The 17,381-nt window shown below is 47.1% G+C and overlaps 1 long non-coding RNA gene across 1 annotated transcript; it reads right to left on the minus strand.

The window, feature by feature from the left end:
- Window positions 1-2,831: 2,831 nt before the first annotated feature.
- Window positions 2,832-16,491, minus strand: LOC114010281 (uncharacterized). The gene is made up of 2 exons (XR_008745710.1): window positions 16,363-16,491; window positions 2,832-3,209 (listed from the first exon to the last, which is right to left on the minus strand). It is a non-coding gene; the product is annotated as an uncharacterized LOC114010281 (long non-coding RNA).
- Between the last annotated feature and the right edge of the window lie 890 nt (window positions 16,492-17,381).

Genomic DNA, 17,381 nt, shown 5'->3' on the forward strand with positions numbered 1-17,381 from the left:
AGGGGTAAGAGGCATCCGCTTTGCTGGTTGAAGTTAAATGTTTGGCTTATTGGCATGGCTTGTTTAATTTGGCTCTTAGTGCTCAGTCGGTGTTATTAGAGAAAGCAATAAAAGCACATTAAATACTAGGAACTACATTAAAACAACATGGAGCATGCAATGCAGACCAAAAAAAGCAAGAGGGCTGAGTATGGAGACTGCCATTCCCTCCTTCAGTCACCCTCTTCCATGTGAATATGGGGAGTGTTACAGGGCTGTTTGGAGTGGTCACCACGTGTCTGGGAAGTGTCAGACCTGTACCCGAGGTTGGCTCCTTCCCCCAATGCCAGGGTGGCTGCTGAAGTCAGAAGTAGGGGCAGATATTTAGCTCTGATGCAAGCTGACAATTCAGAAGCAGTGAGCTCTCAAAACCAAAGGCTCTGTCCCAGTTTTGCTTCAGTGCAATCTTCCCACAGGCAACAAGTGTCCATCCTCAGCCTGTCTCCCTCCAAGCTACATAAACCGTCATTAAAGAGAAGTCTGTGCTCCGCTGTGCACCCAAAGTGTTCTTCTTCTCCAGGCTGGCGGATCGTCTGCCATCTGCCACCAACCCCAAGAGTCGCAGCAGCTGCAGAGAAGGACGCAGAGCCATGCACAGGGAGCAAACACCAGCAACAGAGGCTCTGCCACTCCACTGGCAGCAGCTGGGACTTGTGGCAGCCTCCCAGGCTGCACATATTGACTGGACTGTCACAGATGTTGAACTTAACTGGTCATTTTCAAATCCTAATTCACCTCAGCCACGCTTCATACACTGCTACAGTTCATTAGATGCCTTTCAGCTCTTCCACTGCTCACTCAGGGCTTCTTCTGCAAAAGACAGCCCTCCATCTCCGCAGTTCTTTGCAAACCTTGAGGCCCGCTTCACACAATTTCCTCAACTTGCAGCCAGTCTCACCCCGAACAGCTGCATGCCTCAGCTGCCCACCCGTCAACTGCGCAGTCTTAAAGCATCTGGGTTCACCACATGGCTCTGGGGGCAGTGCCCAGGGGCCTCGCGGCCAGCTCCGCTGGGGAGCAATACTTGTTTCCTAGAGATACCTCCCCACATAAGTCAGACGACAGGGCAGAGTTTTGACTGTCTTTGGCTGACCAATACAGCCTGGCCACGCTTTTAGTGGTGTCTACCAAAGACCACCAGAGCCGCTGAGTTGTTGCATGCAGAAACGCGGGAGATGTCTGCTCCTCTTTCCCCCCAGCTAGTGGTTCTAGAAAGGCTCTGAAACGGTGCAATCAGCTCCTACGTGTCCCTGCTGAGCTCCTTCCAGGCTGAATTCTTACGCTTGCCATGTTTTCGCCAAGACATCATTTTCTTCTCACCATGTAATAATGGGCAGATCCCCACCACCACAGGGAGGGACTGAGAGATGTCAGAAATGACACATCTGTCACCTGCCCAGGCCCTGGCTCGCTGCTCTACCCTCGCTTTTTGCAGCTCAGACAGATTTCTTGGTTTCTGCTTTGGCCTTGAGATAGGACTCCTGAGGCCGTGGGATCATTCCTTTGCCTGTTTTGTTAACTGATTTGAGCCACAGCTGTATCCTTGCATTTCTTCTGCACCATGAAAACCACAACTGCACATTAGGTCTGGGCGGATGGCAAGGTGGTTATTGCAAAGCCTAGATGTCCTGAGCAAACAAAGCTTTACATGTCATCACAGTGTGTGTGTGTGAGAGCGAGAGAGAGAGTAGTTCTTGAACATACCAGACAATTTCAGCGAGACAGAGAAAAGGATTTCTCAAAGCTCTGAAGCTCCCAGAGGTGCACTGGAGATGACAGATGGAGGATACAGACACCTTTAGTATCCCCCCAGGAAAAGGCAGCAGTGAGTGCTCCCTCCACATCAGACAGCAGAGATGCCACAAGGTGAACACTGTTCATTAGACCAGCACATCATGAAATTACTCATTAATAACCTCGGCGTGCCTGATCACCTTCTCCTGCCTGGAGCCGGGCCCCACAGAGCTGTTAGTGAACAGCGTTCCTCATCACCTGCCCATCACCCTGAGGCCTGGATCTGTGGCGATAAGGGTACCTCAGTGCCACTGCAGAACGGGTAACCGAGAAAACGGCAAGAGGATCAAGACACAAGATGACGAGAGCTGCAGTGGGGCAACAGCTGTCCCTCAGCGCAGCCATTGTTCCTGCTAGGAGAAGCAGCCTTAAGAAAGTGGTGTTAATTACAGGAACTGGATCACTGGCTTGAACAATGTCAGCACGTCCCTTTGAGGGCATTCACTCCCCCTACACCATGAAATGACAAGTTATTATTTAACAGCAGACCTCACACAGAGGAATGTTTTTCTCTATTCATGACCTCTAACAAGTATAGCAATTGTTTACTACACTCTGAACAATCCAGCAGTAGCTATAATGTAATAATTATAGAGAAACCTTCCTAAAAATATATTTCTGATGCATCAGCAAAAACTCGGCAGGGCCCTCCAGCTGGCATTGAACATATGAGTAAAGCCCACATTGAGAATCAGATCGTGCACTACATTTTGTGCAGCTGTGCAAAGACTCCAGCGAGGACTCTGGAGCAGACGCCTTGCAGTGATGGAGGGAAGGACACGAAGCAGCAGAGAAGCAGACAGGGCAGGAGCCACAGGTTCCTGTCTCAGTGGTTAATGACAACAGAAAACATCACGCCTGTTTTCAAGCTGGATAAACTGCGGTTCTGGAAATCAGAACACCAGCACTTTCTAATCCGGCTACTGACTTGCTAGTGTCTCAGCCTGAGTCCTGGCTGTGCTGGCATTTTTCATGGAGTGAGACGATTCATTATATTATTATTATTATTTTCATCCCTACACACTACAATAGCATCTGGAGGTTCCTGCAAGAATCAGCTCTTCTCTGTGCTCCTGTTGGCAAACTCCAGCTCATGTTCTTTGAGGAAGGTCCTACAAGGGCTTCAGATGCTGCTACCTCGTAGCAGAACCACCAAAACACCACCCGTCTGCCACTTCCATTCCCTGCCCCGAGGCTGATCTAACCCCATTACTTTGATTTCAGCTAATCAGGCTGTGAAGGTCAATGCCAGGGTACAGGTGTTTCTTTTCTTCTTCCAGCACTGGTAGCACAGCCCTTCCCTGGAGACAAGCTGGATTCTTAGAGACTGTGGTACCTTGGTAGCCCTAAACGCTTCTGTGCCTCAATTTCTTCACCTGCAAAAAAGTTCAAGAAGAAAAACCTTCAACCTAGGGCCACGTTCAGGTTTGGAAAACACTTCTAGCACCTTGAAAGAAAGTTTCTGTGGAAAGCCAAACTGTAATTTATTGCTTCGATTTAAAAAGTGTGTGTTTTACAATCCACAGTCTGTTTACACTTCTACTTCTTACAGCTATCTCTCTAAAAAGAACTCAGCTCTGGTAGCTCATGGATTTGGCACAGCTTGTCAAATAAGCAGGCTCACCAACCTTTCCACGACACACAGTGCTTCTGTGTAACTTTGCAGGCGGTGTTTGACTTGTCTGAACTTGAACAGTCACCACTGATTGATTGGCTTCTAAAAATACCCACCCGCCATGGTTCGAAGTCCAGAGGGCTCTTGTTGATTTAGATGGAGACCTTCTCGCTGGTCAGAGGCTAAGACAGACATCTGACACCGGGGTGCTGCTCCGCCTGGGCTCTGCGCTCTGCCTCCGGCCCCGGGAGGGGCTGGCAGAGACCCTGCGTGCTGCGCAGCACCCGCGCCCGGCACAGCCCTGCCCCGCCACGCTTGGCAGCCCTTGGTGCAGGCCAGCAGAGCCAACGGCAGGATGAGAGCAGCTCTATGGGTCCCTTCCCTTCCTGCATCCCCGTTTCCAGACTCCCCTTGCAGCTATTGACTGTAAGTGGGATGGAAAGCGGTTACCACCAGCCCAGGAGGTGCTGCTCAGTGCCCCCCCAGCGACGGGAGAGCTCTGAGAGTCAGGCATGCAACTCCTGCCAGAGGAAGGCATGGCAGCACACCCTGGGGAAAGCTGCAGACACATGATTATTGCTACAACAGCCACAAGAGAAAAGCCAGGCTACAATCTCTACCGGAGGCAATGGATGCCTTCTTGTTTTATAAACCTGTCACTACGGGCCACTGAGCATGCTGTGGTGCAGTTCCCAGATCCCATCACCAAGCCAGCTTCAGGAGAACGGCCTCACGGGGTGTAGGCCCAGGGTTCCCCCCTTAGGGATCGTGGGGTTTGCACCCCCAGCTATGCACACCCAGATCACTACTGCAGAAGCCTCAAAATGCATTTTGGAATGGGAAGGGCGTGCAGGGACGGGGGGAGCCATGGTTTGGGAAGAGGAGCCCAAGCAGCTGAAATCTTCCCCAGCAGCAAACAGCAGAAAGGCAGAGAGCACGGATACACACAGGAGTGAAGCAGTGCCTGCGCTTTCCAGCTGAGAGGCATCGGTAGCGGTGTGCCGGGTGCTGGTAAGGCATGCAGCAGCACCAGGTTTGCAGAAGATGTAAAACTCGGACAGACTCAGCACCACGCACCACCACCACGTGGCTGGGGCCACGCTGATCACTCACCTGCTGACGTGGGCGCTAACAAAGACAAAGCAGAGTGCAGTGTAACATACACACTGGGTGTTGCCCTGTTACTGAATGCATCTCAACACAGCAGGGTCTTTTCTAAATGATGTATTATAGCTGAGCTAAAACCTAAATAATAAAGCCTACTTTTGGCTCTCTGGAAGATCACAGCTAGACAGTTGCCTATGGAACACCAGGCTAATGGAAGAAATTAATGGTATTCTGGGAGCGTACAGGGCTGGAGATGATCGCTGCAGCCAGACTCCACCTGCACAGCTTCGCAGGCAATCCCTTCTGTGTATGGGTGACGCAGGGGGACACTGGCCCTGCTGTCCTGATGCAAGGCCTTGCAGAACCCCGCTGCTCTGAGGTCCACAGCCCTCCTCATTTCCAGCCTAAGTGTATTCCATGGCAGTTTATAATCATGCTGTCAGCCAAAGAGCTCTTTTTATTTATATAATATTCTTCCTTCTGTTGCATCTACAGAAAGCAGTGCCCTCACTTCAGCTCTGCTGCACTGAGTGACCCACGCTCCTTTGGTTACTCCTTGTAAGCATCACCCGTTGTCCCAGTCACCTTCCGAGTTCCACTTTGGATTTATCCTTCTGATATCCTGGCTGATGAGAACGGACCATGGCTTTCCAGACGAAGGTTCAGCCCTTCCTTGTGCGGTGGCAGCACGGCTTCCTCTTGTTTTCTGGAAATATCTTGCCTGATAAACCCTCTGATCTCATCTGGCTTTTGTGTTTAGTTTTAAAAGGGATATAAAGCAGGCTCTCCAATATTTCACTTCATTTTATTTTAGTGTTTGTTATCTGGAAAGAAGAGGGTAGTTAAACTGCCTTTTTAATTAAATTCCTTTAAATCTTTGAAAACAATAAAGAAAGAAAGATAGCAAACAAAGTAAGACAGAAGAATTACCATGTGTATGAGCAGAGGTATTTTTTCCCGTAACACATCTATATATAAATCTCTTTCCCAAAAACCTGCAACATTTCTCAGTTGCTCAGTCTGTCTCCTGGGTAACTTGACACGTCACAAGAGGAGCCTTGTGCCTCCGCTCTTTAGTGGGACATAAGTCTTGGGAACTCTATTGAAATTATCCTCTAAATAAAGCGTATTCCTAATTTCTTGAAGGTAAGAAGAGCTCGTGGTATGCATCCTTCTCTCTTTGGTTTCTCCATCTTCACACAGCTTACGAAAATAAAAGGCTCTGAGCAGCAACAGCCTCATTAAACCAGGGGGTTTGAGCTGTGGTCCCTTCAGGCACACAGACTCTTTCCATAGGTCTGTGAAAAGCTCCTAAGAATTTACATGAGCAGGGAGACAGTAAATAAGCTTAGGTTTGCTGCAGAAGGGTTCAAACCTGCACTGTCAAATGTTTAGAGCTCCATAAATTAAAAATAACGTTGGAAAACACTAGTTTAACTAAAATAACCTGACAAAGGTCCTCTGCAGTCAGCACAGCATCTACAGGATGAGATCTCACCACTTACACTGGATGTGGGAAAAAGTGCGTCTATCTGAAGGCTCAGATCTGTAAGTCAATCAAATCCATGGTGCAATGGTTCTGACCATAATGGAGACTTCTGAGCACAGAGCTCCATCCTGACTACACTCCATGTATCAGAGCAGCAGGAGCATCAGCCCCAAGAGATCAGGGCAGCTGGAAGCACCAACTTGGCCAAGCTTGTCATCTGCCACTGCTATGGCTAGTGACAAGTAGCACGGAGTGGATGTAAACCACTGTAGGTTATTGGCACCTAAACTCACAGGGCACTTTAAAAAATCATGACATTAAGACTGGCACATGTTTGCCATTTCCATTGGAACTGGGGAATCAGGAAGACGCTGGTGTGCGAGTTGCTCTCAGTGACCTGTGCAGCCCCAGGCACCGCATTGCTCTCTGGTATGGTTTGTACTGCAGCAACACCCCAAAGCTCTCTCCAAAGCTGGACCTTTGCGGTAGCTGGTGCTGTAGAAGCACAGAGCACTTTTAATGCACATTCAGCCTATGTAAAGCAGATCTCAGAAATGTGAGACCACTGCGTAGTGAGGGCCACTTCACTGCCTACTAAATGGCTCTCAAACCTTGCTTGCTGCTTGCCTTTTAGCAATATCTACTTCATTTTCTCTACAACTTGCCTAATTTCTTTCTTCTTTTTTTTTTTCCCAAATTGATTTTATATTCCTTCCCCACCCCCCGAATAAGGAGACAATGCTTTCTGTGTCTCCTTCCTCAGCCACCACCACTCTCCCAGGGATGTCTCAAACACCAAGGCCAGAAACCAAGTCCAAGAATTGTAGGTTGCAGTTAATCTAAAATTGGTGACTTGTCAATTTTAATAGTTTTAATTTCCCAACTGTCTGCTTGGGTTACACACATAAAACTTTTAAATAATATGCCTTCTCTCTCTCCCCACATAGAAAACCACTGTGTTTCCCTGTCCTCCTCACAGTACGTGACCTTTAGCTGCTCTCCCTTGCTTATCAAGTCAAGGAATTCATTCAGCTTCTCAGCAGCTCCAACCACTGACTCTCCATTCACATCCCTCTAAAGGCCCCACCAGCTCCTTGATCAGTTTAGAAAGATTTATACTTGCCTGCCCCTTCATGTCCTTCCTCCTTAGGCTTTGATTTACCATCCTGGCTTCCTTATCACTCTATAGCACTTCCGACATGTTCGTCCTTATAGCTTCTCATTTTCCCTCTTTGAAATCACCAATGAGTTGTGTTTCCTTAATGGCAGTGGGAAAAATTCACTCAGCAAAGAGGCCTTTGCAAGGAGCTGTGCAAAACGGAGCTCCAGTGGAACATAAATGGCATTTTACTTCTGACACTGACCCTAAGAACAGGAAGGACTTTAAACCCGTATCAAACTTCCTTACGCAGCTCTCAGACCCTCGCCTGCTTTTACATTTCCTGTGCATTCATTAAAGGAAAGCTTTGTGCCTCCGCAAGACATGAGGAAATACGACCTTTTTCACCTATTTTCTTAATGTCTCCCTCCACAAATCGCTACTCCAGCCCAGCGCCACTTTCTCTGGCAGAGATGGTGCCACAGCTGCAAAATGTTGCTCTTCATTTTTTCCCCTCCTGGGGTTTGTGATCAATTTGTTACACGGTTTGTGTTACCCCATTAAAGAAAGGGGACTAATGGAAAAACGCAAGGTCATGCTGGACAGGACTCTGGCTGGGGTGGCCACCACCCTAAGGATCCCCATTAGGGTCTCTTGGAATCACAGATACACCAATCTGGAGGAAAACAACGGACCAAAGAAAGCTGCAGACTCCTCTGCGCTCAGCAGCTTGTTGGCCAGGCCTGAGGTTCGAGTTCCTGATCTTTTAACTCAGCCTTTGAAGTTAATTTCACGTTTATTCTCCGACTCCTAAATATTCCCCTCTGCAGGGATTAAAGCTGGTAGTAAAATACCTCACAAATGTTTACGATCACAATTACACCTGTTCCTAGAAGAATTTCACAGTCAATTGAGTCACATAATTCTTTCATATCGGCCTTTCCTGCCCTGGTATCCAGACTTCCCCACCACACGCACCAAGTGAGAGCCTTGCAGGTTACGATTTCAGAGTATTCTTTAAAGTCTTTCAAACTCAGATCCTCCCCAACCACAGACATGCAAGTCAGGCAGATAATGAAATGTCTTTAGCTAGCTGAACTGCAAAAAAAAAGGGGGGAAATGTTTTCTGTAAACACTGTCTCCCTAAAGGACTGGGGGGTGTATGGCCAAGAACGCAGGCCAGCTGCTATAAATGTTGCAGATTCCCAGATTAGATCAATTTTACCCAAATTAAGGCATTCTTACTTTCGATCGCAAAACTTTGATCCCTTAAGGGGGTGTTTCAATTCCCAGTGTAAGTCAATACTGATCTGGGTATGACCAATACTCAAGCATGCAAGACACTGGGCAAAAACGAGGGGAAAATTTTAAACTGTCCTTGGCATTTATTCAGCCCGAATTTCTCACCAGGAAAACAGAAGATCGGCACTTGTGGGTGAAATTCCCCCATGATACAGTAAGGATCGCCTGTTAAACAGGAGTTAAGGCACGCACAACCGGGCCGTTTGGAGGTGAGCCCTGCAAAGCCCCGCTAGAAGCAGGAATAGGAAACAGTCACCTTCACAGGAGGCTATTGAGTCCCCCACTCCCATCAAAATCACCTGGAAGTCCCGGGTGTTGTAAGGAGAGAAGAGGCTCGATTTGTAAAAGATTCCTGGACAGAGTTCAATTTTACGTAAGACCACTGCCTATCAACTTCCAGCTCCTTTTCTCCTGTAACCTCCTTCAGCTGTTAGCACCGAGCAGCAATAAAACCATATCCATGTTCACTCAGAAATCATCTTGAAATGCCTTTGTGCAAAGGGAAATTGTTTCACATCCTGCACGTTGGATTTCACATAGTCTTTCAGATTGCCAGTGTAGGATAATTTTTCCAATAGGAAAAAATCAAATCCTACAGTAAGGGCTAATCTAATCACAAGGATCATTCCTCACCTTTGAATGCCCATGAAATAAATAAGGCTGCTGATGATTACACAGTCTAACTGCATGAAAGGGCTGACAGACCGCAACGGCACCAAACCTCTTTGCCACAGAGACTGGGATATCACAGTTCTATCCTCCTCTAGTTCTAAGGAAAATACAGCTTATCTCTTCCACTGGGATACAGTAACTTCCAGCAAAATGTTCAATAGTTATAGCTCTGTCCTAAACGTCTTAATTGCACAATGCAGTAAAAATAGATGCAACACTAGCACTTACAAAAAATGTACTGCAATGTCAAACAACACTGCCAAAAAAATACAATGGCAGGCCTTGGTTCTGCAAAGCCCCACATTTAGTCACTCTGCTTTTTCACACATTTGGAATAGCTTTTCTAAAATCATTGAAGCTGTCCGTAACAGGCAAGGGCCTTCGGAGGGATCAGGGGACTCCTTCACTTGCTCTACTGGTAGAAAATCAGCTCTGCTTGCTCCTATACAACCTTTTTCAAGTAATATTGAATTACCTACAAGTTACTAAAATTAGACTAACAAATAAATTACTTCGTAGCTGAGCTGATAAAATGTGACTGTTTACATACGATTTAATCCTATAACTAAGATTAAAGACTACTTCAAACAGAGCCTTTGCCCAGTATGTCATATAAAATTCTGTTTGGTTTCAGCAGAGCTGAGAATGACTTTAACAACCTTGTTAATCACAGATTAAGAATGGAAAAGATCCTATTTGGCACCAGGTGTGCCATTAATAACAACTGGGGATGCAGGGGAGCTGCAGAAATGACCTAGCTCGGACGCCAAGGAGAAGCTCTGAGCCCTGGAGCCGTGCCACGCCTGAAGTGCAGCAGCCCAGACACGGCAGGACAGCGTGGCACTTGTGCTTCCATGCGCTGCAAGCACGCAGGCACACCAGCCTGCAGGGACAAGAGCCCTGTGAGATCTGCTATGCCACCTCTTCTCAGTTCTTTTCAGTCCGAACTCCTGTAAGCCTATGCTGGATCCATTTGAAAGGTCAGGAAATATCCCTGGGAATCCAAAGTTTCCGAAAAGTTTTCTAGCCCTAATGAAGCCCCCTCCCATTTTGACGGTTTGTGCCCTGGATGAAACAAGGCACGAGGCTGATGTTCCTCAGACCACCTTTCCTTCGGCAAGGGCACCACCACACACGTTCCTTATTAAAGTCCTTGTCCACCTCCGGGCCAAGCGCAGCACTTGCGCGGCGCAGGCAGAGGCTGAGGCAGCAGAGCCTCCCGTGCTGGCACAGCCGGCGGAGATCCCTGCCGCCCTCTGCTCTCCAGCCCACAGACACCTGCCCTTCTCACAACAGCCACCGGCCACCAGCATCTCACCCGGACACTCCCGTACCTTCTGCCCTACCTTTCTCCAGGGAACTCCTCTGCAGTGCTCCATGGTTCTGGTACAGCCACCTGATACCCTCCAGCTCCCCTCCCCAAAAGCATTTTTCTGCTGGGATGGGAAGTCAGCTGCTCTCAGTTTATGCACAGTCTGGTCCATGAGAGACTTGCAGGCAGCATCTCATCACAGATGAGGTGTAGAAGTGTGCCAGAGTAGGAAGAAGGTCCAGGCCTGCAGGACCCTGAGCCACTGAGCGAAGCCCTGCAAGGTCCTTTCCACTCATCCAAGGCAGAGTGCCAGCACCTCAGGCTTTCCTGGTCCCACCAAACTGCACAGGAGCAAAAGAGAAAATCTGTTCCACACTGAATATATCTAAAAATAATTTTTTAGCACACCCATATAGGCTTTGCCTGAGCAGCCCTCCTCATCTTCACCTCCCATGCAGCCCCAAGGTCCCCCCAAAATGGATCAGAGGGACTTTGCACATCAGAACAATCTGGTTACAACAGCTGCCCCATGGATAAGCACTGGGCAATGACAAGCTTTCCCACCAGCAATCCACTAGAGAAACTTTACAAGGCCATCTTTCAGGTTTTAGTTCTTGCTCTGCAGAAACAAGGTCTATACGGTGGCACGCAGCACAGGAGGCTGCTGCCCCAGTGTCTAGCCGGCATTGCCCACCACAGCTCATTTCCAGCAGGCACACACCACCGAAGCCAGCACAGCTAACACAACCACTTAAGAGTGAATTATCTCCCAGTTGTTTGTTTTAAGAAAGACAGAAAAGGTAGGGAGGATGGACATTTCTTTCCCTGTGATCTTTTAAAAGATGTTTGCCATAAATCTCTTGAAGGTAAAAAGCAGAAGAAAAGATCTGGAATCCTCCCTTCTGCTATGCAGAAGATAAGCTGTGATTCAGCATGAAAGGCCTTCTGAGTTCTTCCTAGTTCCCATTACCACAGTGCCCAAATATCCCATTGTGAAACAAAGTCTCCCCCAGTGAGGTGCAGTGCCAATGCACAAGAAACATCAGGGGGTTTACAAAAGCGAAGAGCAATCCTGGCGCCTGATATTTTGAAAACGCTGTGCAGCCGACCTTTGAAAAGCAATTCCGAAATCCCTCTCATCAAAACAGAGGCTCCTAAAATCACTTCTCGTATTTTATAATGTTGGTCAGATCTCTGCCCTGACAGTTTTGCAGTAGAATTCACGTTTATGATTTGTACTCCATAGCCTTTAGTTGCTGCAATTTAATGCATGCTTAAGACCCAGACAATTGCAGAGAGTATGCACAGAATTCTATTCCTGCTTATATTGCACGTGTTTTACAGTGTTTAGTTTTTATCTTATATTCCGTGCTACTAATGCCCTGAGTTTCTATAGCATCTCCCAGGTGAAGGGCTCAATACACTACAGAAATGTAAATGAAGGTGAAGAATACCACCGAGACTGGCAGAACCTCCTGTTCGTAACTACTTTGAGAACTTTAAGTTGTCTTGTAACTGCTGAGTCGTGCTCTTCCACCCTTGCATGAAGCCTGTGTTCTTCTGCAAAAGGCTGCCAAACTGGTGCAGGACCAGACTAGTTTATCCCTGCAGTCCCTCTGGCAGGCTCTGGGGAAGTGACTCAGGTTTCTACCCTTTTCACAGTGTAGAGCCATGGCCTGCATGTTTGTGTTTCCTTGGGAAGCCTGGAAAGGGGCAAAACTTAAAAACCCACTGCTGTGCAGCCAGCCCCGATCCAGTTCTTCTTCCCCTGCTAGTCCAGAGGGCTTTACCAGCATGCTGCTGTCAGTACCAGAAATGAAATTCTCCTGAAGGTGCTGTGGAATAGCAAGAGTCTGGGAGCCAGGACTGAGTGTGCTGACAATGATATTTTCTTTGCACAGAGCTCCCATGTGTTCAGGTTTTCTCGGATACTTCTTTTTTCCTCATACCAATTGTGCCTGGCAGAAGTAGAGGACTTTATAAATTTGTCTAGGAATCCTAGATACCCAGAGCCAGGTTGGGAGTAGCTATTGCTGGACTCCTGGCACTCCTTGATTTGTCACATACACAGGGATCAACTCCCCAACACGCATGTGGCCCTGGAGATTTGAGCCTGCTCTGTGCTTCTACAACAATCCCAGTGCCTGAGATTATCACGCATGTGCCGATCAGCTGCACAGAACACACACGCTGGATGCTTCCTGCAAATGCTGCATTCACTATGCCAATAAACAGATTTCTGCAAGAAAATATTTACTTCAACTTGACTTTTAGCAAGTCTTCGTGTACCTCAGTGTGTCAGTGGGATGCTGTCATAAATCTACAAAGTTCTGCAAACGCCCAGGACACGTATCATTTCAGCTGAATTAAAAAGGTCACCCAAGAGCAGCACAATAACACAACCAACTCAATCACACGAGGTATTTGTGAGATCTTGTTCCTGTGTGTTGCTCTCAAACACGACTCTCTGTGGGTTCCGATTGGGCCATCACACTTCTCACTGTGCCCCCGGTACTCAGACATATGTTCAGCTTTGGTTAAATTTGACTTCTCGTTGTGTTATGCAACTGAGCTTTACTCAGTGTTATCTTTTGATTGACTCCTCCACTATTCCCCTTCCAATGTATTTATCTGAGGCCAATGACAGCCAGCAAATACTAGAACTCTTGTCTTTGGCAGCGCGTTCTGGCACTAAGTGTTTTCAGGCAGTTTGAGAAGTGGGTGTCATTTACATTAGCTCACTCTAAAATCTTGACTCACCCTTCACGCATATAATCCCTCCTGCAAATTCTAGGCCATGGATTTTAATAGAGTTTCCAAAGTAGGTGTGAGGGCCGCTGGCTGTGCTAATTTAGTTCCTATTGATTTATCTTGTCTCCTTTCATGGCAGCAAATTGTAAATGCTTCCTTTGCTTCACTCGGTGTTTGCTCCCTGTGTGACAAGTCTCTAGCATTGATGGAATGTGTTAGTAAAAAGTGCCTTGATGTCTGTTTTCAGTATCACGGAGACAGAGCCATCATCTAGTGACAGTCCCACTTTGGGAGAGCTGCCTCATTCAACCTCTACCTATTTACTCAGGGAGGAGTGCTGGGCCCCATGACGTGAAGGCTCCATAGTAAAAGACACAAACCAATCTCCACAAGATACGAAATAAAGCTGCCTTTAGCATTGGCGGCAACACTAAACTACCGACCCATCACAGCCTTTTACGTGCCCCATAGCAGAGGCTAAAGTGGTTACAACCATGAATTTCTTTCTTTGAAGCCAAAATCAGTAAGACAGTTGTTGCGGGCTCCTTTCGGTCAGCAGCAGAACACACCCTCCAGCGAGAGTCCTGCTGCACACCCAAGTCCTTTATGGATTTTACTTAAAAATTTAAAATCCAATTTTACCTTCAGTTAGAAGTGGCTAAGAACTAGTAACTCTTGTTTTTATTTCCAGTTGAGCTCCTATTTCTACAATCAGAAGGGACATGTTCTTTGAAGTTGCTGCAGTTTTAGAGGGGTGAAAGGAGAGCCTGACACTCAGGTTCACCTGAGCGGCCACCTCCCTCGGGGGCTTTGATCAAGACCTTCCAGGTAACACTCCTGGTTAGCTGCTGGCAAGTCGTTATGTGTTTATTCCCTGCAGACCTCTGTGATGCAGCTGGAGGCAGCTCTGGGACTGTGTACTTGGGGAGGTATGCTGCGTTGTGTCCAGCAGATAAGGTGTCCGTGCAGAAGCTTGAAGCCCACATCAGGACCCGGCGGGTCATCCACTGGTTTGAGTGACAGAGCTCGTCTAGCAGGAATATGTGGACAGAAGCTGGGAAGGAGATGGAAGAACAGGATCTCCCTCCTTCCAGCAGCAGCAAACTATAATGTGGCTCCAACCACATCAAGAAATCACACTCGAATTCCTGTTCTCAGGAGTCATTTAGGCACCAACCTCCAAACCTGCTCAGGGGTGGAGAGGAAACTGGTGTATTAACTTGCTCTCAGTACTGGGGCAAAGAAGTGGAAGCCCGTGGTATAGCAATGTGATTCAGGAAAGCTGACGCTTCATTACTGTGAGTAAAGGCATCTCAATCTAGCCTTTCATATGCATGTTTCATTACGTCTTGATCCAGTCCTGAGCTCTCTGTCTCACACAAGAAAGGCTGGTGTTCCAGTTGCTTTCAGTTCTCACTCATGACTTGGGTACTAATCACATATTTTTTGCAAATACAGCACGAAGTACTCTCTCTAGGGAAGGGGACATTTAGATGGAGCCTACAAAGAGCACGCATTCTCTCTTTGCTTATACTTGCGTATTACATTAGTGCTGGTTTTTTTAATGAACAAAACAAGCCACCTAATCTTTATAATTACACATTTGAAAGAAAAAAAAAATTGTTATAGATGCCTTTTGCAGCATGCTTCCCCTGCCTCCTTCACTGGGAATCCCAGCATGTGCCTCTGAAACAGATAAGCTGGGACTGGCATCTGCCAGACTCAAATCCACAAACTTCTGGTTGTGCCAGTTCATGAATTACAGACCTGATGTCTGCAAATGACTGGTTTCCAAAGTGAAGGCAGCCATCATTTCAAAGGCTGAGAAATAAATATATCATAAATCAGCATATGTGGATTTTATTTACAAAGTTCTAATTAAATTTTGTTCTATAATTTCAATATGCAGTATACATGTACAGTGTGTATTTTTTTTCTCTTTTGGCCATAAATACGAGTGATATACCTTATAATTCTCTTCCTCCATTATGTGCTTGGTTTTTGTGCTGGTAAAGTAACATCTTAGCCTTTTGTAGTTTGTTACAGTGCACTATAGAATTTTTATTGTATGCTACAGTCTGGTTTGGAGATCATCCAACAAAGAGATCTGCTTCCTTTTAAAAAATAACATAAAATACAGCATTTTTCATAATGTGTACAAAGCCATGCAGAAATCCAAGCATGGAAAATAAACACAGCATTGCCAACACCAAGCACTTAGCAGTCCTGTCTTAGGCCACAAAATCATGAGTTTGCCTTACAAATCTTGAGATTTCAAAGAAATGTAATTTGGGGTTTCCTGTATTTGCCCTTCTTCCTTTTAAAACTTTTTGGTTGTTTTCAAGCTATTCTGCACAATCACAAAAGTTGTCAATGTACCTTCAGCTTTACAGAATGCTGAAACTCACATAATTACAGGGTATGAGGAACCAGAGCTCTGAAAAACAACTGCAACAAAACCTGTGGTAAAAATGCAAAAGCTGGTGCTGCTGCACGCTGAAATCCACTACCTGGCACAGGGCTGACACATCCTCATCCCTGTTAACCCTCACTGCTGAGATGTTCAGAGAAACAAGCAGGAACCAAACCTGCCCTGGACACATGCAGCAGTTGCTTGTCTCAACTTTTCAGCTTACTGTTTGACAGACTTTCTGCTACCAAACCAAATTGCATCCCCAGGCTGAAAAGAGCATTTCAAAATAATATGAAGTATTTGCTCCAACCTAAAATACAATTTTCTTCAGCAGAGTTTTAGATTTGTTTTTGGTGGGTTTTTTTCCCCAGGAAACACTGAAAAAAAAGGCATTATTGATCCATCCAAAGCAGGTACTGCTTCCCTCCAGTTTTCTGCACAACCCTTTTTCTGAAAGGTGCTGTTCTCACTGCTCTTGTGGGGCTTCTGGTCCCTGATGGCAAGTCTCACTGTGCAGACCCATGTGCTGGTTCAGCTCTCACGGGCAAAGACATCCACGCACTTGCTCAAAGGAAAGGCACCGGCCTGATGTCAGGGAGTGCTCAACTAAACCACGCTGTGTGGCTGGGACTCACCAAGGGATCGGAGCTGCACAAGGGGATTTTGTGCCGTTGTGGTTTTATGTACAAGTGTTACATGGAGTTACCACACCTCTACAGGAGACTTCTAAGTTATTGTGTTTGTTAAAGGGTAGAAAGAGGCAGCATACCCTCTGCAGCGGCACAGCAACGGCTCCTGCCGGGACGGCAGCTTGTGAAGGGCTGGGCTGGATTCCCATCCACCATCTGTGCCCAAATCCTTAAAGTTCACAGGATGGGCCTGCGTATGAAATGCTCAGGCTCCCCTGGTAAAACAAAAGCATTTCATTGTAGTCAACAGGGCCGGACAAACAAGCATTAAATGATGGATCATCCGTCTTCTTCAGCACAACCTCAGGCAGGATTCAAAGGCGACGCACTAACAAACCCAGGTGCCAAGCACCTCACCTTGGCTCTGGCAGTTTTCACAGGCGCTAAGGGAAACACTAATTCCTGTGCAGAGCAGGGCACCCGCTCATCACTCCAGGCAAGGCTGGTTTCAGCTTTCTGAGACACTCATTTTAACACCAGGATTCAAACATGAGATCTTTTTTCCCTTCTCTCTTTCACGATTTACCGGGGATAGGAAATGCACTCTGGTCCATCTCCCCCTCTAGTCACTTCCAGGGTCAACACAAAGGGATAGGGAGACCCACAGCATCCTTCCCACCCTTCGATGCTGGGTCATGGGAAGGCTTTCTGCAGCGAGAAGGGAAGACTGTATGTTCATTCTAATTCAGAGAAACGGGCCAACTCTGAACTCACTTCAGGCGTCTCTATCCCTTTCACTTAGTTTGCTGCTGTTGGATTTCTGCACACGGATGCAGCCAGGGGTGCAACCTTCGTGTGGCCTGGCACGTCCATCACGGCACCCACACACCAGCACGTGCCCATCATACACGTACCCAGCTGTGTGCCTCACACAAGAGCGTGTCAGAGCACAGCCAAGCACGGCCCATGCCACTCTGCAGCTTGTTTCTGCTCGGAAGCAGCCTTGGTGAGTGAGGCAGTGGTGTCTTCACCAAAGTATGCAATAAGCAGTTGCAGATTGGGCATCTGGAAACCAATTTTACTGTCCAGGGTCAAACGCCCAAGACCCAGTTGTGCAAATGCAATGAGGGGCCTTTCCTCACACAAAGCAGCCCTACAG

This window comes from Falco peregrinus, chromosome 2 (assembly GCF_023634155.1).
Source record: "Falco peregrinus isolate bFalPer1 chromosome 2, bFalPer1.pri, whole genome shotgun sequence".
NCBI classification, from domain to species: Eukaryota; Metazoa; Chordata; class Aves; order Falconiformes; family Falconidae; genus Falco; species Falco peregrinus.